This window comes from Melozone crissalis, unplaced genomic scaffold (assembly GCF_028551555.1).
Source record: "Melozone crissalis strain CALT ecotype California unplaced genomic scaffold, PUWL_Pcris_2 ptg000016l_1, whole genome shotgun sequence".
Lineage (NCBI taxonomy): Eukaryota > Metazoa > Chordata > Aves > Passeriformes > Passerellidae > Melozone > Melozone crissalis.
The window spans coordinates 40,646,288-40,668,197 of NW_026535794.1; the positions used below are offsets into that span (position 1 = coordinate 40,646,288).

Consider the following 21,910-nt stretch of genomic DNA (forward strand, 5'->3'; position numbering starts at 1 on the left):
GACTGAAGATGCATCATAGTTTTTAAAATCTTTAACACTGTGATATAGGAATTTGAATACCTGGTTCTCAATCCAGTGTATTTCAATACTTGATCTTGATAGGTGCCCAGAAAAGATACCTTACAGAGGTGTAAAATTACAGAGGTAATTTTACTTACCTATACTCATTTTTCAGTCCTATCCACAAGTTTTGCAAATGGTTTTCTTGAAATTAGGCTAATAAATTATCTTCTCCCCCGATGTCAATCAGTTTTTCTTCCAAACTAATGCATGTCAGTGTTTTCAACCCCCTAAAACTCTCCTTGGGAAGATTTTTAACAGGTTAGAAAGGTTTTTAACAGGTAGAAAGGTTGATATCCTTTTAAAGTGCACAGATATAGGAGGTTTTTGTAGGTGACACATGTTTTGTTCACCTACAAAACCAAACCAAAAATTACATAATTAGGTGAACATATCCAAATACCTGTTTTCAAAATGCAAGTTTCTTTTGCAAAGGATTTACTTTCTTAGTCATTATTAAAATGACACCTTCACCTTAAAGGGACACATTGAGTGCTTAGGTTTTGGAAATTCCTGCTAGGTAGCAAACTGCTCACAGCCACTTGTCATCACTGAAAAGGTCAGTGGATTTGGAGCACTTGTCAAACCTGACACATTTTTTTTTACAAAAGACAACTCTTTGAAGCACTTTGCCACAAATTATCCAGAGAGCAAACCTGTCTGTGCTGCCAGGGATTTTTGTGGCCCGTCCCCATCTCATTACAAAATCTGGTAAAGATGCCACTGTTTGAAGGCTCATTTTTGTCAGGTTATAACATTGATGCCGTCCTGCAGCACACTGTGCACTCCTGGCTCCAACTGCTTTGCTGCAATAGCTCACCTCTGAGTGAGGCAGTGAAGGAGTTTCATGTGCAGTGCTATCTCTGTAGCCTTAGTCCGGAATTCCCTTCTTATTCCAGTCAAAGCAGCCACTCCATCAGTAGCTACATTTGCACAGCTTTTCCATAATACATTGTTTTTTATTCAAGATGCTACTTCCTGTTGAGAATAGATCTTCTGTAGTGCATCTTTCCTTTAGTGGCTCACAAAAAAAAGTATATTTTTGTGCATTTTGTTGTTGAAATGCAAATACCACAAAGTGTGAGAAGTTAAAAACTTCTCTACGTTCAAACTCAACTGTATAGCAAACCTCCCACACTATGTAACTTGTTTTAACACTTGTTTCTTCAAATCTTTAGCAGTGTCTTCTGTGCATCTTCCAACAGTATTTAGTGACAAAGGAGTGCATTTTAGTTTGTTGCCATATTGTTTTCCCTGAATTATTTCAGCAAGTTTTACCATGACAGGAAGAACAGTTATTTCCCTAGTGGCATGTGGCTTTTTGTGTTTTGCTATTATTTAAGAAACTTCAAAGGAAGTTTCTGGAGTTTTATCACTAGGGCACTCTATGACTAGAGTCAAGTCTAGGTAAAGTGGACCAGTGTATTTTTAAGCATCTGCTTTCAGAGGTTCTCCAAAAAATTTTAAAAACTAGTGTTACCATAATATCTGTCAAAGAAAAGTGGCATCATGTAATAGGTGCCTTCTAGTGCTGCCAGAAGGACTTAACAGACCTTTTTTTTAAATTTGAACAATAGTTATATTGTTCAATTATATTATATTATATATTGTTCAGTTATATTCAACAATAGTTGAATCATTTTTACTTTGAATTCTATACCTGTTGGGGAAAAAAAATGAAGATGAAAAGCAATTACAGTGGCGTGGATGGTTTGAAAGATGTTGGTTAAAAGTATTTTGAGAGCTTGCTATTTGTATAATATTGTTTGAGGTTAACCAAAGGCACAGTGTGAATGTATTTTTCTCCTCTGAACTTTGTGCAACATGAGGAGTTTGGTTTCAGCATCATTTTCTGTGGCAGCAGCCAATATTGGAGGTTCTTGAGCTGTGAGCTGTGAACCATTACCTCGCAGCTTCTCCATCTTTTTTCCTACATAAATTTTAAAGCCAAATGTTATGGTTTTTCTGTTAAGCAAAATTGTAATTTCTTCCTTCTTTCTCCTGTGTAGAGTTTAGTTTTGTATCTTTAGGAAAATAAGGTTTGTGGATGCATCCATCTCCCCATAATTCTTCTGTCACCTGTCACCAACTTTGATCAAATTGTGTGAAAGTTAGAAGTAGAAACTGAGTATTTCTGAAACAATTTTTTTCGTCAAATAGGTGAGCAAAACCCCACATTAATACCTCTATTAAAATAAAAAGGTGGTAGCAGAGCTTCAGTTATTTTGTTGTACACCTTTTCATCTGGGTGGAGGGGAGAGACCAAACCATGGGAGATGAAGCTTAAACAGTTTTGTGATCAGTAGATTTACCATCTCATAAATCCATTGTGAGATTATTCCTGGAATAAATTTGTCTTGTTAGTACACAGGGATAGGTGTTAATCAGAGTAAAGAGGCTATGCTTTTTATGCTGTAAACAATTATAAGCTATGAACATAAGCTGTGTAATTAAGTAATCAAAGCTCTTGTGACTTAGTTTGTGTGCTGTGGAGTGTACACACATGCATGAAATGGAGTTGTTTACACTGAGGGCAGAGTTACTCATTTAACTTGCTCTCAATGTAGGATTTTTCTGCTTTATGTTAAGTTCATGTTTGAGAAACTCCTATTAGTAGACCTCTGTTTCTTTTTGTCTTTAGGAAATTGTGATAAATGCATCAGTAGTGTAGGAAATGAGGCTATTCCACAAGTATGGGCCCTTACAATTGGCTTGATCAGGCTGGGTTCACATGTGTCCCTATGGGGAGCCCCTGTACATTCAATAGTGCTCTGCATGAGCACAGGGTCCATCTGTAGCCAGCCCGGTACCTTAGCCTGCAGCTATACCACCTAGAGCTGTGTGCTTATCAGAGCTAATAATGCAAGTAATGACAGCCTGTCCAGCACGTGTTCCAGAGCTGTCTAGGGAAAAGAAACCCCAAGGGTTACAGAAATAAATAAAAAATAAAAGGCTCTTGTTAACTTAAGAAGTGATCCTAGCACACAGTTAAAAGGCTGGCTCATTGCTGTGTGTGGTTGTCAGCCTACCAAAATGGCTTAGGGAAAAAATAACCATGGAAAGTATGTCCACTCTGGTCATATACCATTTTACTTAGATTATTTAAATTTGCTTACAATTTTTTTTTCAGATTGTTCCAGTATAAGTTCTTGTGTGTTCTGCGTGTTTCTTAAGAATTTTGTAGCTCTCAGTTTCAGAAAGATTTTTGTGTGATTTAGGATTTTCAAGCACTTTTTTCAGTGAAAATGGATATATTAGTAGTTTTGTCAACATGGGTAGTAATTCTGTTAACATGCTTTCTGGGAAATACTAGTCAGTTTTCTGTGACCGTTATGTAAATATGCTTTATTGTGTTCATATCCATGCATTGTATGTGTGTATGTGAAATTGTGGGCAAAAGTGTCAAAAAACCAGCAAACAAAAAACCCCAAAAACATTGTCATAAAGGAATGTTTCACTGTATCTTTACAAACTATAGCATGAGTCTGCCTGAAACAATATTAAATTATAAATTTCTGTATCAGCATGTCCTTGCATTTCAAACCTAAGTAACTAAAAGGATCATTTGTTAGCCTTTGCCTCACTTACTGCTTTTATGAAATAATTTCTTAAGCGAGCTGTTTTCCTGTTTTGCTTTAATTTCTAGTTATAAAATCTAAATATGAGTAAGCTTCTTCAAGGCAAATTCATAGCAAATTTCAGGAACATGGAGTTGGCGTTTTTCATCAGAATGGTGACCTTTAGCACATCAGAAGTTCTGTAGTTTCACCAAGCTGTGCTTTGCTTTCCATGAGTCCATGCCCTAAAACTCGGGACAGCTCCATGCTCTAAAACTTGGGACAGTTATGGAAAAATTTGCAAAAGCTGTAGTTGTTTCTTAATCATTTCTAAAGAGTTTGTCTAATTTTTTGAGAGCACTTACTCTGCTGTTCAAAGTTACAGATTCTGAAACTGAATTTGATAGGTTTTTTTTTAGTAACAGAAATACAGAAACTTGAGCTGTCAGCTTAATTTGATTTAATTTTGGATTACTTGGCTTGGAAAATAGAAACGACTGACTGACTTTGAGATGTTGAAAGTTTAGACTCTGAAGAAGTGTTGAATTGAGATCCCAAAAAGAAATTACTGGGTCACAGAGTCATTCATGAAATTAATTCTGTATTATATTTATTGTAGATGTTTCATGTACTGGTTGTATTGTAAAGCATTTCTGCCTACCTTCCAAAACGTTGCAACTTTTTTTTTCCTGGGAGAAGAGCAACCTGCTCCAGTGACAAGGGGTTTAAGTTCTGAACGTCTTTCCTCTGAATTTTGTTGTCTGTTACTGTCACATCATCTGGATTTGGGCTCTTAGGGTCATGAAGAGGACCTGCAAACATCTTCTGTAACTGAGACTCCTTTGTATGATTGAAGGATTCAATATGAAATAGACTTACAGTATTTTCAGGGTCACTGCAGGGACAGATAGTTCAGCCTGGTTCTGCCATTAGAAAGATGGTGAAATAGAGGTAGCCATTTCTTATTTTAAGCATATTCTGGGAGACATCCGTTTGATCAAGATGATCAAGGTTGTTCTGTCCTTTAAAAAAAATTATTGATCTATTTAAAAATTTTTACAAGGGAGACACAAGGAAGATATTTCTCCTTGTACTGAGTTGAGGACCTTCACTGGAGAACACTGTTGTGTTGGTTCTGTTGCCTGGAGGAGCCGTGTAATTAAAGCAACTGGAGTTACATTGCTGAAAAAATCTCATAATACTTGGCAGGGCTTTAAAAATGGTTTGGAAAGTGTGGCTGGAAAAGGACATTTCCAAGCAACCATCCTCCTCCCATTCTCCAGATTTCCCATTAGCCCTCTCCTCCTCAGGGCTCGTGTTGATACTTAGTGAAGATGATGGGATGCAACACTACTGCAGGCTTCTCTACAGTTGAGCATGACCAGTGTCATCAGGAGTTTTGATAATGTGCAGTTACTCAACAGTCCTGTCACTGACATTATCTCTGTCCCCCTGGGGGCCACCTGCTCTAGACCATGACCCTTACACCTGACATAGCAAGGTCCAGAAATGCAAAGAAATTTCTGATTGAACTACATGTGGTGCTGTACATTTAAATGCCCAAGCACACCTTTAGATACTGCTTCTTAAAAACCCCCATTCTTTTTATATATAGTTTCCTATCAGAAATGCAGATAATGAAACGTGTGAAATCCTTAGCAAATTTTGCTTGATGTTTCTTATATTCCCTGGTATTGCAGACTGAGTTCTGTTAATTGTTGCCAACCCTTGTTGAATGCTGAGGGAGGATTAACCTGTTGGTACCTACAGTTCTGACATCAGAAAATGCTAACACTGATAGTAGAGGGAAATTACATGACAGCTCTACTTAAAAATTTTCATGAATGTTGTCTTATAGCAAATTAAAACTGAAATCACCATTTACAGCTGAGCTTTGCTCATCCACTTTGCATCATTGTGAAAATACAGTCCTTACAATTTTTTTCAAGTTCACATCTCCTAGGAATATGTGGGAACACAGTGATCTTCTAATTGACCAAAGCAAAAAGATCAAGTGACTGATAAAAATCAATGAGTTAACATGACAGCTGCTGGTACCTTTTTTTAAATTGAGCTGCTGTGATCAGAAATTGCTTACATGTGCTTACATCCATATTATTCAGAGTTTGGTGGAAAGCCTAAGAGTTACAGTGGAAGAATCACAGATTTTTTATGACCACAATAGCCTTCTCTTAGGAGGATGAAAAAAAAAAAGCTGCATTATTCTCTGCAACTCCATTTTTTGTGAGAGGAAGGTTAGTGTAATTTGAGAACATAGTTTCAATTCAGCAACAAAATTGCAGGTGGAGAATGGAGGAAAGCTTTTGTCCTCTGTTGCTATATTTATTATCTGAATATTGAAGTGTATTATAGTCATATTGTGTGACCACATGACCTTATATGAAACTATTAATATTACATTATGTTTTACATGTTGTGCAGTAGTCAGTTATTTAAATTATTTTAGATGTTTTGGTAGTTTGCAGTTATATTTAGTACTAATAGTAAATTGCTATGAGCTTTTTTCTGGCTTGCATTCCTTGAGAGTAAGATGCTGAATTTTTATACGATGCTCTTATTTGCACACAATAGCTTTTATTTTGGAAAAATTATTCAGTGCTATGTATTTCCAATGAAAATTTACTCTCATCACATTTAACTATGTGAATTAATACAATCTCTAGAGGGATTATGGTATATTGAGCTTTGCTCCATCAAACTGGGCAGAGAGAAAAGCTATATGTAAATTAGAATTTAAAGACATGAGATTCTAGATTTGTGTGTGTTTGTTTGTTTCCTTGAGTGAATGATAACAGCATGAACTACCCTAAGCTAATTTATAGAAAAGAATTATGAAGGCATATTGTCTTGCTTGATGATAGAAATTTCAGTGTTCTAACTAGTTTTGAGCACTTTGAAGAAAATGTTCATGGAGAGAACTTGCCTGGTTTGATTATTTTTGTTCTTCCCCCTGTCCATGTCATTTCAACCCAGCTGATGACAAGAAATGGGTCAGACTGCTGCTAGCTTTACCACTACAACTTAGTTGTGTGGGTTTTTTATTTTTTATTTTTTTATTTATTAGGGAAAGGAACAGCTTTTACAGGGACAAAGAGAAATGAAATCACTTTCAGTGAAAGAAAGAGGCCTCATTATAGCCACCAACAGCAGTTATTGACAGCTACACTTCCTATTAACAAGGAGCATTTAAGAGTTTGGCTGTTGGATCTTTGGACTTGATCTAATTTGCTAGCATTAATTAGTTTCTTTTGAGCACAGACACTTGGTGCTCACAGCTATAGATTTAGAGGACTAATTAGGACAGAAAATTGAACAGAATGGGGTAAGGCATTAACCTTCAACCATTACCAGCTGGGGCTCTGATAAAGACCACAGAGTCCAAATGCTCCTATTCATGCAAAGAGTACTTTAATGAATATCAATTTCAGCCAGGTTGCCATATCGTACAAGCCCTGTTCTGATTTTGATTCTCTTACCTGGTAGAGATTTTTATGTATAGATATTAAAGTGATATTGGTAGTTCTGAGCTCATAGATGAGAACCTCAAAAGGTTATCTGTGTTTTGTGCAGTCTTTCAGTTTGCTTTTCTCAAGTTACAGATTTTATTGGTTTCCAGCTAAGATCCTGAATTTCAAATTGATTTCTCTGTCCAACATAAATATATTAAGATAGCCCAGATTAACGGCATGTTCTTAATAAATGCTGGTGTAAAAAGAAGATGCCTGTGTGGTTTTGGATTATTGTAGTACATGGCAGTAATATCCATGACAAGAGCACTCACCAAGCTAACTGCTGAAAGTTTAATAGAGGTTTGCTTCTTCTGCAGCTCTTATGGTGAAATACAATTATTGTGTTATGGTGTTCAGCTGGTAATCCAGTTTTAGGAGGAAAACTATTCTTCCAGATTGTTTTAACATCTGCAGAATGGATTTTTTCTTTCCTTAATTGCATATAAGGAAAGAAAAAAACTAACTGCTTTTGTCCTCTTGTTTAATTTGGATTGTTGAAAGCGTTGAACTTGAAATTAAGCATCCAAATAATCAGTTGTTCCTACCCTTTGGTCATATTACTACTCCCTGACAAATTCCCCATTGAAGCTGAAACATTGTTGCTGTCTTCATTTGACTTCTGTACCTGGAAATTCTGTGCCCACTGATGAGAAAAGTTTAAAAGTCTCTTCTCTGTCATAATTTCTCCAAACTTGTTTTTTCAGGAATGATGCTAACATTGATGGATATGCCTTTTATGTGCTCTAATTATTTCCAGTTCTCCACTAGTACACTCTATAGTGTTAGATTGAATAGCTGGTTTTGTGTCTTAGGGTCCTGGTGAGGTAAGATTGGTACAAACTGTAAAAATAAAGAAATGCAACCTTACCTGTATCTAATGATCGTGGGGTATTTCATGGTATTTAGATCAGTCTTTAGGGAACCATGTGAGGGGAGGAGTGGAGGAGACATGGTCAAGTTCTTCTCCCAACAAAAGGGTGAGTTCCAGCCCCTGACTAATGCCTTTTCTCAGGTGTTATACACAGTGTTTGCTGATCTCAGAGTTTTCTTTTCCACTTGAAACATTGTAATTCTTCTGTGTCAGTCACTCTTACTACCAGCAAGGGAGCACAAACCTGGGATTCTGTGAGGGGTTTTTTGCATCCATTCTGGTGGTGGCAATAAACTCTGGGTGCAGTGTTAGAGTGTTACAGTGAGGCGTTAGTGTGGCGTGAGTGGACAGAGCAGTGGCAGTTCTTGTGACTCACAGTATCTCTTGTTTTAGCTGCCTGTCCTTAACAGTGTATGAAGTTGTTGCTCTGAAATTTTGCTATATCCCTCTTAGGTACTGCATTCAACAGTTAGACAGTTAGCAGTTAGTGTAAATAAATCTTAATACTTCTAAGAGGTCATGCTATATTCTCATTGCCTGTGTATAAATATTTATGTTGTATATGAATTATTAATATTACCCTTGGGTTAGTTTCACACAGAAAATAGGTTATTTTTCAACTGTAGAAGTCAGAGTGTGTTGTATAGGTACTATTAGGTTCAGCAGTGGAAAATAAAACTTAGTTTGATCAAAGTGTTGCTTCTGTGAATTCAGAAATACAATAACTAGTGAGCATTCATGCAGCCTAAAAACAATATATTGACCTTGTATTTGGCATAAGGTGATAGGGGAAAGCTTCTGTCCATTCTTTAGAAAACACATGGAGTTGGTAAGTGTATTTGCCAAAGAAAATTGCTTATCCAAACCTCAGAAATTGAAATGAAGCTCAATGGGAATTAATACTAAATTGAAATCAGAATAGGAGTTGTGATTTTACTTAATATACTTTGATTTAATGAGACAATGAATTATGAGAGTTGTAGTTTTGATCTCCTGTATGTTGGAGCCTTTACCTGTTGTACATATTTTGTGTAGAATGTTATAACTCAGCAGAACCAGTCAAAAAAAAAAAAAAGGACAGGAATCACAGGTCTTATCAGGCAATAAGTGAACACAAAGTTGAAACATAGTTTAGCAACTACACACACTTTAAACAAGAGGTGATGTTCCAAGTGTTCTTCATGCTTTTTTGGTCTAAGTGTTCTTCATTGTTTTCTTAAAACAGTGAAATCTCAAATTTTTATCCTGTTTTGGGATGGAAACATTTTAAGGTTCTTCTTACATGTAGAGCAGTAGTTCTAAAGATTGCTTAGCTCAAACTGAGGGAGTTGTCCCTCTAGTACTTATTCTTTGATGTAGTAGCTAATGGGTCCTGTGGTAACAACATTGACAATGCACAAGTGGGTTTTTTTAATGCTAGAGACAATGTTGTCTGTTGCTGAATAAAACTATGTTCTTGTACATTATTTTTCAGGTCCTTTTAATAACAACAACAAAAAATAATCCCCCTCTTTCCCACCCCTAAATGTAGTTTTGTTGCTTTTGTAAATGCTTTCCAGCAGTTGTCTCTGTGGTGCTGCGTAGAAAAAGAGTAGGGGGATTTGTGCTCTGGAGAGTGTTTTACTTAAAGGCTACAGTATTGAAAGGTCATAAAACATTGTGTTGTATTGTCATCCCTCTGAATTTTATTCGTAACAGTCCTGCAGAAAAGAGCACCTGAAACATTTGCTGCCCCAAATCAGGATGGATGCCTCTACAGGAAGTGTAATCATGTAACAGAAGGCAGGAGGTGTTTTGGATGAGGAATTAAGAGCTGCAGAGCTGGTCAGAGGATAGGAAAAGGGATGATCAAAGACTGCTTGAGCTGTACAGAGCTTTAGAGGTATGGATGAGGCTTTAAATTTATGATCAGGGAACAAGAAAAGCAGTTTAATTGCTCTATCCTAGATTTGAGTGGAATACTAGTAAAGGGTTTGAAAGGAATCATGGAAAGGAGGGAAGGTAGTCATGCTGATGGGATAGTGAGTAAGAAAGGAGGAATTTTGAAGAAAATGTAGAACACCTGTGCATGAAAATATCCCTTGGATGGAGTGAACAGATTCTTCTCTTAGTATTTATTCATTGTATTGGGAAGGAGTTGAAATGGTTGTAGGGAATTTGGGACTTCAGTTATGGTATTAAGAGATCTGCCTTCTTACCTTTTTCCTAAAATGAGTATAAACAAAGATTTCTTTAAGTCACTACTGCCCTTTTTGGGGGGCTTCTGATATTCATGTTCTGGATTTCCTTGTATTACTTTTATCACCCATAATGTTGTTCACTTTTTAGTTTTCGTTCCTTCTGGCTGTGATCTGGAATCTCCCAAGGAGAGTCCAGTTATTCTTCTTTTCTCTCCTCTTCAATATACACTAAATGATGCCCTTCAAGCTTTCAGATAACAGCATTTCAGGGATGTTTAAGTAGTCCTTTTTGAAGGACAAAATCAAAAATATATTGTTACATTTGCATGCCAGGCTTGAGACAGATCTTGCTTTGTTTCCTGGTGACAGAAATGTCCCTTGCTCTTTGCTACAATCGGATGCCTATGAAATTGGTGAAAATAAAGCACTGCAGAATTGTGGTTTGAGATGTGATCTCACCTATGGCTGTAGACTGTCAGACTTTTAAAAAGTTATTTTAGGGAGACACAGCTAATCTTTGCAAAAAGACCTTCTGAATGCTATTGTTTAATATGTGGGAAATGTACAGAAAATGTATAATGTGGAAAGACAGAGAGAGTTGAAAGTAGGACTTCTTGATGCCATCTAGACTGGTCTAACTATGCTTCAAAAGCATGAACTTCATTTCTGTAAAATGCTTACCAAACCTGATGCCCTTGGAGGCACATTTATCAAGCATGAAAGGGTTGCAGGTCTGCAAAGGATTTTGGGAAGGCATTTTGGGCCATCATCTTCTGTTGGGGCCATACCTAGTGTGCCTGTGTTTGTCCTGTAATCTCGTTAATGTTTAAGCTACTATGGCCTGTTTCAGTGCTTAGTTCTATTTCACAATTGAAAAATGCTTTTTGCTTTCTAAGTTTTTTGGGGTTTTTTTTTGTTTTTTTTTTTTTATTTAATGTCTGAACTAATTTTTCTTTGCGTATCAAGCAATTTGGGTTCTCATATATTGGACAGATTGCTGGCAGTGATCTGAATAAAAGGAGGATTTCAAATGGAAGAAAGAGGATGATCTGATTTATGTTAACCAGCCAAAAGGAAAAAAGAAAAAGAAAATACTTACTCAGTAACCATCCTGGACAACTATTTCTGTCAGAGTCCCCGAAATGGCTTAGGGAAGGTGTTGAACCCTGATATTCCAGACTTGTTTTCAGGAGGATTAAGTACTTTAAACAAAGACACCAAAAATCTTTAATACTGTGAGATGTTAAAAATTGCATTTAAATTCAGAGGGAGAACGTGTGCTTTCAGCTTGAAGAAAATTATATCCAGTGAACAAGAGTGACCACAGTCTGCAACTTCAAACTTTGTTGCTCATTACTTTTTTTCCTGCCTTTGGGATGATAATTTTCTACAGTGACTCTGACAGCCCAGTCAAAATGATTCATGAGGCCAATGGTGAAAAGAACTCTTTCTTTTTCTCCGGTGTAAATAATCTTTGTCATTTCTGATCTGTCCTGATTTCCTCCTTGTGCTTCTTTGCATGTGTCGTTTTGCTTCTTTTCTGAGTGGTTTGGGTTTTTTTACATTAAATGTAGGCTTCAGCATGTATCTAGTTAATGAACAGCAATTTACCTTTGCTTTCCATAGAATATGGAAAAGAGGAATAGAAAAGCATGGTAATACTGTTTGGGGTTATATAACTTAAGATTTAATTTGTAATTAACTAATCTTTAATGGGTGCTAGAAGAGCTCACAGCTTCTCTGGCATCTTCAATGACTTACATCAAAAGCCCTATGTTTAAAATATTTTATATTAGCTGTGTGTAACAATGCTTCATTACAGTTGAGTAGTAGTATTAATGGTTCTTCAGCTTTTTCCTTGTAATAGAGGTGTCCCTGTACTTTTGAAAACTTATGGAAATTAAAAAGCATATTCATGTATGTATGTGTGATGATTTTTTATATTTTATTTTATATATTCCAGACAGCTTTGTGGAGAGTGAGAATGGTGTGGAAAAGATACTCTTGCTTCAGCAAGACAGGTGTATGTTCATTTTGATATGCTCCATCTGTTGAGTAACTATAAAACTTCAGCAGTTTTAACCCAAAATACTGTTGGGGGAATCTGCCCTCTTCACTCTGCTGTCGAATTCATGCAAATACTACTTACTGACTGTGCACAAACCATTTAGCAACATTCATTGTTGGGCAGAGAGTACTTAGTAAATTACAACCCCAAAAAATAGTATTTGCACTTCTGTAGAAGGAAGATATTTAACAGAATTGTGGACTTTTGCTTTGGCTACCTTCTCCCACCAGATGAACAGTTCTGGTCTCATGATTTTCTTTTCTGCAGTGGTTTCAGTGCAGTGCTGTTTGTTCCAGACCTGATGTTACAGATCTCTGTGGTCCTAATGTTTGAGTTGCAATGACTTGACTTGACTGGAAGTAGTTCAGCCACTCTAATAAAGAGGAGAAATAATTGCCTCTGGGAAATGTGTTAAAAGTACTTAAAGGTAACAATGTTTGGGTTGTGGTATCAGGTTCAGCCAGATCCGTTTCACATAAGCAGTAAATTGTAACAGTGACTGTAATTCTTTTGTGCGAAGCAGGTGGAATCTCCTTGTTTCTAATGTAATATAATCACCATCTTCAGTTTGATTGTAAGGTTGATACACTGATATCAGGGTTCTGCTGTGTTATAAAGAGATCTGGTACTTACAAACTTTTGTGTGTCCAGACCTGAACTGATTGTACAAAAATATTTTACTTGGGCATTTTTTGTACTAATAGTTGTCAAGTCGTCAGGTCTCTAAGCCTTGACTGAACTTGTGACAAAAAAGTCAGAATGAATTCCTAAAGCTTGTTATATTTCAGGCAATCGGAGGGGATGAATCTGAGTAAGAAACAGAGTCTGGCCTTCCTCTTCTCCCTTCTGCAGTCTTTCAAAGCTCAAGGGGGATAGAATTTACTTCACTGTGTTCTGCAGTGTTCAGAGAGGAGACCCTTATAAGTGGAATACTCTTGGAGACTTATGTCAGCTCCTCTAACTCCTCCTTTGATTTTTGGTTAAGTCATGTAGGATGGGAGACATCTCATCCCAGTTGTAGTCCTCTCTACCTCTTCCCCATTCCCTTACCCCTGCCTTGTCAAGGCTCAAGGCAACAAGGACAGGAGGGTACTTTCAGAATCAGCTTTGGGTGGGACATGGAAATTTTGGGTGACTAAAAGGAGATAAAGTGGTAGTCATTCTTAGTCTCTGTTCAGCGTGTGGGACATTGCATTGGTATGCATAAAGCAAGGATGGCAGTGCTATCAATTTTTGTTTGGGTATTTGATCTTCTGCAAAAGCCTTGTAGAAACTCTTGGACTTTGCAAGCATTTCCTAAGGATTTCTTTGAGCTATTTTTTCCCTGTCTGTCTGGTTGCTTCCGTATCTTGGGAATCCCATTGGTTTGTTAGTGGCTTCTCTAACATTAAGCATCAATGTGTCTGCAGGTTCTGTGCAGGTGTGGACTGGCAGGATAGTAAGTGTCTTTCAGCTCCCAACAAGATCTGATCAGAGTAGGGGAAGGGCAGTTGCTGCCTGCTGGTTCATGGCAAACAAGGCTCAGCTGGACACTGGTTACCAATTTAAAATTTGGGAAGAGCATTTGTAATTGAATATAGGCTTTTTACTTTTGAGGCTCCAATCACTTTCCTTTTTTTTTTTTCTTTCACTTTAGTCCAGCTAAAGTTCTGGACTTTAGCTAAAGACCAAAATCTAAATTAAATCAAATATATAAGGCTGAAATCTTAGTATGTAGGGGAAAACAGGCAAATAATCTTAACAGTGTAAACTTCGATTTATAAATTTGAGACTTGCAAGCAGACTGCTGTACAAGAAAACAGATGCCATGCAATAAATTAATACTAAGCTGAATAATAAACAAGACTTATTGTTAAAGGTCTTTAATGCAAAGACAGTGATTTCAGACTTTCATATGCTTGTTTTCTGTCTTTGTTTAAATGGAGCCTTTGCATGTGTTTTCTTTATTGTTCTCTTTTGCGCACATTTGAGCTTTGTTGGGTTGAGGACTCGGTCTCTGGTTGGGCAGTGGTGATTAACTTACACTAAATAGGCAGCAATAATGTGATTTGAGAATGAAAAGGATTCATTTCTTTTAAACGAGGGGAAAAAAACAAGGTTGAAGGAAATAGTTTACATAATCTGTAAACTAGTTAAGGAGCTGAATATTTATGCAGGTTGAAATTGAAGCTTAGTTGCCCTCTAGGGGTTTTACATTAATACAGCATATGCTAGCTTTTGGGTGTTTTTTTCTTCTTTCAGAATAAAGGTGAGACAAGTCTTTGGAAAAAACTTACATGCTGACAAATCTGTGGTGATAGAGGCATGTGTACATCTGCATTCAGTGAGTAAAACTCATTTAGTTCAAAACCGAGAAAATGGAGGAAAGATTTTTAGCCACATTAGGTTCTTTTTAATCTCGTTGTACCGGTGGAGAATGCATTCACAGTCAACCAGTCATAGCACTGAAGTCCCAACCAGGAAAGGTCCTTACTTTCAGTCCTAAATAAACAGAAGACAAAAAGTCACAGGGGGTTGTAGTGACAGAACCAGGACCCTCAGTCAGTTTCTGCTCATGTCTCAGCTGCTGAATGCTGCTTCAGATTCTTGTGTCCTCAGCTGCCACTGAGTGATGCACAGGGGTCTTCTGTCAGTTCTGGTCTTACAGCAGGTTGAGCCCTGGATATTGGTCTGTGATTGAATGTGTTAGGAATAATCTTAGTCTCCTCCTTTAGAAAGCAATTGACAAAACCAGTAGTTTTGCTTGGATAGGCGTGTGATATTTCATTGGAAGTATCCTCATGCCATAGGAAGAAGTGACAAATGGCTTCTAAACTGGAGCTACATATATGTGTCCCATTGTCTTAACTTTCAGTATCTCCTTTGCCAATGATTTTGTAGCAGATGCACTGTTAACATGCTTAATTGCTAAATAAATTCATAAGTTGGGTTGTTTTTCTAAAAATGGAAACCGCATCTATGTGATTGTTTTTGCTGTTTCTTTCATAACACTGTATGTTATGCTGTATTTGTATGTTGATGCTCTAAGATATTTTTGCATCAGAAACAAGATAATTGGAGCAGGCAGAATAGATGCACCTAAACAACTCCCTCCTGCCAAACTTGAATCCCTCTGCATACAGCTTGAGGAGCACAGTGTAGTCAGCTTTGAGAAGGTAGAGCTGTGTCCCCGAGGTTTCAGTGTACCAAAGTGCACCTGGATTTGTGCTAGTAAAGTCAATGTTCTCACACAGATTTTTATGCCATTTGCCTATTAAGCTTTACAGTGCAAAACAGTTTCTCTCTTTTGAGGGGTTTTCATACCTAGTTTTTGGTGCATTTTGTTTTGCTTTGTAGATTTATCCAAGACTTGTTTGTAAATTCCCTCTCTACCAGTATTTTATTTTATTGTCTTCAAAATTACAACTTTTATTCTGATGAAATGTACCTGCTTATTGCAGTCCTTTATTTAAAACATTTTACATAAGATGAAAGGTAAATGTTATGGTTACTACCAAGTTTCCAGATATTGCTGAGTTTTGATAGTGTGCTTTCCTGCCTCGTGGTTTAAAGTAATTTCTTCAAAATCATGAAATGAGTAGGGTAGTCTGAAATTCTAAATGCCTCCATAGTAAATGATGCAATTTTATTTGAAAAAGGAAGTTTACATACTTTATCACACAGTGGCCATAATTGCAGGAGTTGAGTTACTCTTCACTGTTCACTTCAGAATATGGACACAACAGACTTTTTTTTTTTTCCTGGAAAATTTGCACTTTGGTTTTGTCATCCTTACTAGCACTGAGTAGTACCTCAATTAGCAGGAATTCTTCCATGGTGAAGAATTCCTGCCTCCACACCAGCCAATGGAAAAACTTGGGAAAAAAAGACGTTTACTGGAAAGTAGGGTAAGTACATGATAACCGTTTTGGAGATGTTGGAACAGTGGTTGGGGATGAACTGTGATCTGTGAGGGAAAGTAACTTCCTCTTTTAATAACTGTATATAAATATTTTATATTCCATATATTGGGCGCATTCTATAGACTCAAAAGACCTGAGATTTTGACCGTATTCTGTGAGCCCCATCTCACCCTCCAGCTGGAACCCTGGAACCAGTTTCAGGTTTTTTTTTTAGAAGATAATTTGTTTCATGCAGGAGAGTGAGAACTACTATTACTGCTACCACCAACCTTCAGTATTGGAGCTCTGAGTTAAATAGGTAGTTTTGGAAGTTCATTAAACTGAACAGGGGCAGGGGGAAAGGAAGAGTCCCTGGCACAGCACGGTGTAACTGAGGGCTGGTGTCATGGTGGAATAGCTGGGCAGACGCCTCCTCAGGAGTGATATAAATGCCCCACCGTGTGGTAGAAGGGCATTACTGTTACTTCTTCCACTCCCTGAAGCTCTGTTTTTGAGAAATAGATCTATTTTGCCTGTAGAGTTCAGCTGAAGAGTCAGTCGCTGTGGGACAGAGGGAGGGGTGTTGTTGCTTTAAATCCTCTTATCCGAACTTCTCAGCTGTCCCTGAGTGGCTCGGCAGCTCCCGAAGGAGGCGGGAGCACGGGCAGGGGCGAGGCTGCTCTGTGCAGCTCAAGCTGGATGCTCTTGTTTGTATAAAAGCAGGCAGTGACAGACAGTAGCCATGGGGGAACTTGCATTTGTTCCAGTTCTGCCTCTTCCAGCGCCTGGTATGGTAACGCTTGATGTCAGGGATACTTACTGCAGGGTGGCAGGAAAATTAGATCAAGGCAGTTGTTTGAAACCAGTGCAGTTTAACCAGGTGGCTGTGCTTGCTGGGCTTGCATTACCTGAAGCCTTTTAGAGAAGGTGATGCTTGTGCTTGACAGGAACATTCCTCAAGCAGGTTTCTTTAGTGCACAAATCATGATTTACCCAAATAAAATGCTTCACAGCGATGTGCTTGCTTTGCTTAAAAGGGTCAATTTTTGTAATTGCACTAGGAAGAAAAGGAGGTCTGCTTCTCTGGAAAAATCTGCCTGCACAGCCCAGCAGATTGTCACCTTTGAGCACTTAAATCTGCCTTAACTGACAAAGTACTTGCTGTAAAGCTTGATACATAATAGTTATGCCCTTGCTATTTCTTCTCTGTCTTCTGAGGACATAACCCTCCTGTGTACTGCTGTGCTCTGCCTGTCATGCTTAGTCAGAAGCAGGAGGACTTGTCTTCTAGCTCTTACAGAGCTAGGTTGCTGGAATTTACTTAAAAATATGACAGTGTACTGGATTCCTGTGTGTTTGGGGCAAAATGTGTGCACACACATATGTAGGTAGGTGTGTATACTCATGTATACAGAAAATGCTGACAAGTCTGTGCATCCAGGAAGGAAGATCAGATCAGGTTTATGGCACCAAAACTAACAAGCAGACATTTCTCTTTATCATCTCTGCCAAAGCTCCTTTTGCTGTTACAGTCCAAGTTCTGTTGAAATTCTAGTGACTAAACATATATTGCTAATGAATTCTGTCTTTCACAGTATTTCATCATTTAGCAATAGTCAGGAAAGCACTGCCTGACATTTTAAGGTATATGTTCTTTTCTGACTCTCTGACTCTTAGGGAAACACTTTTCCTAGTCAAGTTTCAGTATTCATATGAAACTGAATACCAATTTTAGTCTTTCCAACTCTTGTCTCCAAGAAGACATTTTGGTCAGATCTCATACATGCAGGACATAGAATGAGCAGAGCTGACCTGCCCTTGTCCTAATGGCAGAACTAAATGCTCCTTAAAGTATCTTGAGATTGCATGTGTATGTTATTTTCAGAACTCTTTTTTTTTTTTTTAATGCTTAATTACTTTAATCTGGCATATTTTTGTTAATACTTTTAGGTATTTGTCTGGGTTTTGTTAGTTGAACTGATTGGGTTGGCTTGAATTGCTGTGTTTGGCTGTGTTCCTCAGCTTGTTTAATGTGTTTTTCTTAAAACAATTATTCTCTTTCTTAAACATTGCTTTTCAGTGCCATTCTCTGTTTCTTGGTGCTTATTGTAAAATTGGAAAGAAAAGATCCAATGATCCACTGTGGATGTGTGAGTTATTTGGGACAACAGAAGGGCTTCTCTGCTGTTGCTTGAGGTTTCTGGTTATGCCTCTTAGAAACATCCACAATTCTCAGTCTGAATGGTAGCAAATGTTGAACTGAAGGACAAATGTAGTGAGTCTGGTGAGAGAGACTCCCCTAGCACAAGCCTTTGCATCACATGGGAATGGGGCTGTGTCTTCATGGTTCATGGCTTCCATGAATGTGCTTGTCATTCCTTGATGGTAGTTTCTTAAGATCCTCTTTTTCTCCCCCACAAATTCTGTCTTTAATGATTGTTGGCTTTGCAAACAAGACAAACCCTGCTAATATTTCTGTAAGAAAAAGATCAGCAGCTGAGCAATGACTTCTGACTTGAATTAACTGATGTTGGAGGATCCCTATGTGCCTTACATCCGTTTTCAGAACTGCTGTGGTATTGTGGTTTTGAAAAAAAATCCTATATATATATATTAATAATTTTTGAAACAGAATGTTTAAATAGGCCATAGATTTCCTATATTCATTTTAAAAGCCCATTGTAAGCAGTTGACCAAACCTAGATCCTTGTAATATCAATGGATGTAGGACATGAAAACTTTGTAGACTCTTGTTCCTGAGTAGGTAGGTGGAGTTTACAAAGCAAGTAACTGGATTTACTGAAAAAAACCCCAACAAACTCTCAAACATTTTTGATCTGGGTACAGTGCCATTGCTCCCTACTGCTCTGGCCTGTTTCTGTATCCAGCTGAGAGATACTTTGAGGCCAATTAATTTTTGCAGCAGGATTTTGAAAACCTGCTAATGAAAAAAGCACGCATGGTATGAAACAAGTAACTACAATTGCAATAGTTGGGAGTTTAGCAGGGCTTGAGTGGGCCAGGGCAGAGAGATCTTCAAGGAATCCAAGCTAGTATATGCCTTTCTGGTTTCAGGAAGTTTTTCCCCTCTTTCATCCTCTTGGTTTGGAAGCTTGTCCATTTAGACTCACCATGTAAGGCACCCTAAGGGTTTTGAAGGGCATGTGAGAACTTTATGCTTCAAGATATAAGCCAAACTTACAGTTGATAGGGATTAGGAGGAAACTTCATTTGAGAAGATGCTTTTCCATAATGTAGCCTTTCTGACACATTTCTTTAAAGCAGCTATTACAGCCTTCTGTGAAAGATGATGTACAGGACAAATAGGCCCTTTGATCCAGTATGTTATTTTCTCGTCTCTCAATGTCCCCTAAAGCAGTCTTCAGATTTATTTCTATGATATTGGTAAGATGCTTTCTTTAACCCAAGGCATTGTGTTTAGGCAAGCAGTTTCTAGGTTTTTTTTTGAAACATTCTCCCTCTGCAGATCACAGTGTATTGTTTGCCTTCCTGATGTTTCTCTCCTGCTGTATCTTCACCTCAGTCACGGGATGAGGGAGGTTTCTGCGTTTTATTTTGGAGTGCCAGAAATGCTGTGGTCTGCTGGGGGATCCTCTGTTTGCACTCTGTACTTTAATTTAAAGCTGAGAGTGCCGTGGTAAAGGTTGGCCAGGAGGATGAATATCCCTTCCTTAAAATTCTTGAATTCCTGGGATTCTCTGCTCCGCAGTCCTGTATTGTGTGCTAGTGTGTATTGATCATCTCTCCTAGGATAGATGCCTGCAGCTAAAAAAGCTGAAATGGAGCAGATTTTGGGGGGCTGGTGATGAGCAGGAAAATGGAAAGTATATGATTTTTATGTTATAGCAAATGAATATTTGCAGAGACAAAGTATTTGATCTGATAACAGAGGTTCACTTGAAAGAATCAAGGTTATTTTATGTCAATTTTCTCTTTGCCCTATATAAGATGCATTTAATTAATTCATGCTATCTCCTTCTATTCAAATTAATCTGCCTTATATATGTTGTTGCTCAAATTAGAATAATTCTTTAATCAGCTGTGATATGCATGCCATAGAAGGCTAGAATAGGAAAGCTACTCCTAGCATACCGACGATGCATGTATTTTATTTGTTGTTGTAATTTAAAAGTAAAATCAGAAATATTGATTTCTACTTGACTGGAGAGATGATTTAGTTTGAATATCAGACTGATCTTAATCAGGTGAGAATTAATTGAGTTGGAGGTATTAGATATTCAGTGATGTTAACTGAACCATGAGCAATCTACAGAGAAGCTTTCTTTTGTACTGTGTTGGAAATATCAAATAGCTCATACTCTACAATGTGAAACAATCTCTCCATGTTCATGCTGCTACTTCCTCTGGCTCATGAAATGCACCAGTAATCTGTTCTGTGCATACTGAGTCATCTTCAGAGTAACAAGCTAATGAATCATAATTGAATACAAAATTTAAAAGCATATTAACTACCCTTAAAAATGTTGCTGGTAATGTTTTGGATCATTTAATGTTTTTATACACATTTTGCAAACATAGGTTTTAAAATTTTGCCTTTGTTTAGATTTTAAAGGGAGCTATTTCCTCCTCCTTCTACCATCACCCCCAAATCCCCATTATTATTTGGGCATCTTTCCCCACTCAGTGGGGAAAGGAATGACCCAAGGAATGACCCAAACACCAGACAAAAAGACAAAACTATTTTTTTCTTTTTTTTTTTTCTTTTTTTTTTTTTTTTTTTTTGTGTAGAGGGAAAAAACCTACCCCAGAATAAGTCTGGTCTGGATCATGATGCAAGCTGGTTTGTTTTTTTTCTTATTTTAAGAGTGTGATAGCAGTATCATAAGTGTTGAGAAAATATAAATGGTGAGATAACACCTCTGTAGGACTTTTTCTTAAGTAGTAAAATTGTAAAGTCTTTAAATAAACGAGAGCCAGACCTGAGAGGATCAATTTATCTTGATAATGGGGAATATTTCATTTATTTTGTGTACAAGCACATCTGCAAAATAGATGCGCAATTATAATTGATAAAACTGTGCTTCCAACATGATATGAAATGTACAACACTTCACAATATGAGGCAATACGAAGGTGCCAAGTATTTTTATAATCTGAATCTGCAAAAAATGAACTTTCAGAAATAGCCTTCATGCTACAAACAGTTCAAACGCTGAAGATAATGAGGATGATTCCTTGCTGTTATATCAACATGGTTTCCATGCTGCTGCTTGTCTGGATATAAGTCCCTCTTTTTATTCTTCTCTTACTTTGCACATGGGAAGACTTTGATGTTTGGAGGAAGAAATAATTAACTATCTTAATATTTTAAAATATTTTAAGTAAAGAGAAAAAAATCCTTCAGAAATCTGCTACAAATACCATCTGATGCTGGTTGTTCTTCTTTATTAAATTGCAAAAACCCCAGAACTTTCAGTTTGTTTCTAAGCTTGTGGCAGGACGTAGCATGGGGTTTTTTTCATGAAGTCTTTCCTTTATGTACACATAACTGAAACTTCAGCAGTCCAACACACCTATTCCACTATTTCATTTTGAATGCAGCACAGTAAAGAAACCAGCTGAATTCTGTTTGGGTGAGGGATGGTGTTGTAGGGTACATAAAGAACACTTTCATCATAAATATGTGGCCTTGTTTTTGTTGTCCACTGTTTGTAGTCCTGCAGACACTGAGATTAACAGTGTTAAATTTAACCTTGTCTGGTTTAATGGCGTTGAAGAAAA

At 37.4% G+C, this 21,910-nt stretch overlaps 1 protein-coding gene across 1 annotated transcript in view; it reads left to right on the forward strand.

Moving 5' to 3' along the window:
• CMC1 (C-X9-C motif containing 1) overlaps positions 1–21,910 on the forward strand; it is a 42,045-nt gene that overhangs the window by 13,597 nt on the left and 6,538 nt on the right. The gene's annotated exons all lie outside the window — the stretch shown is intronic.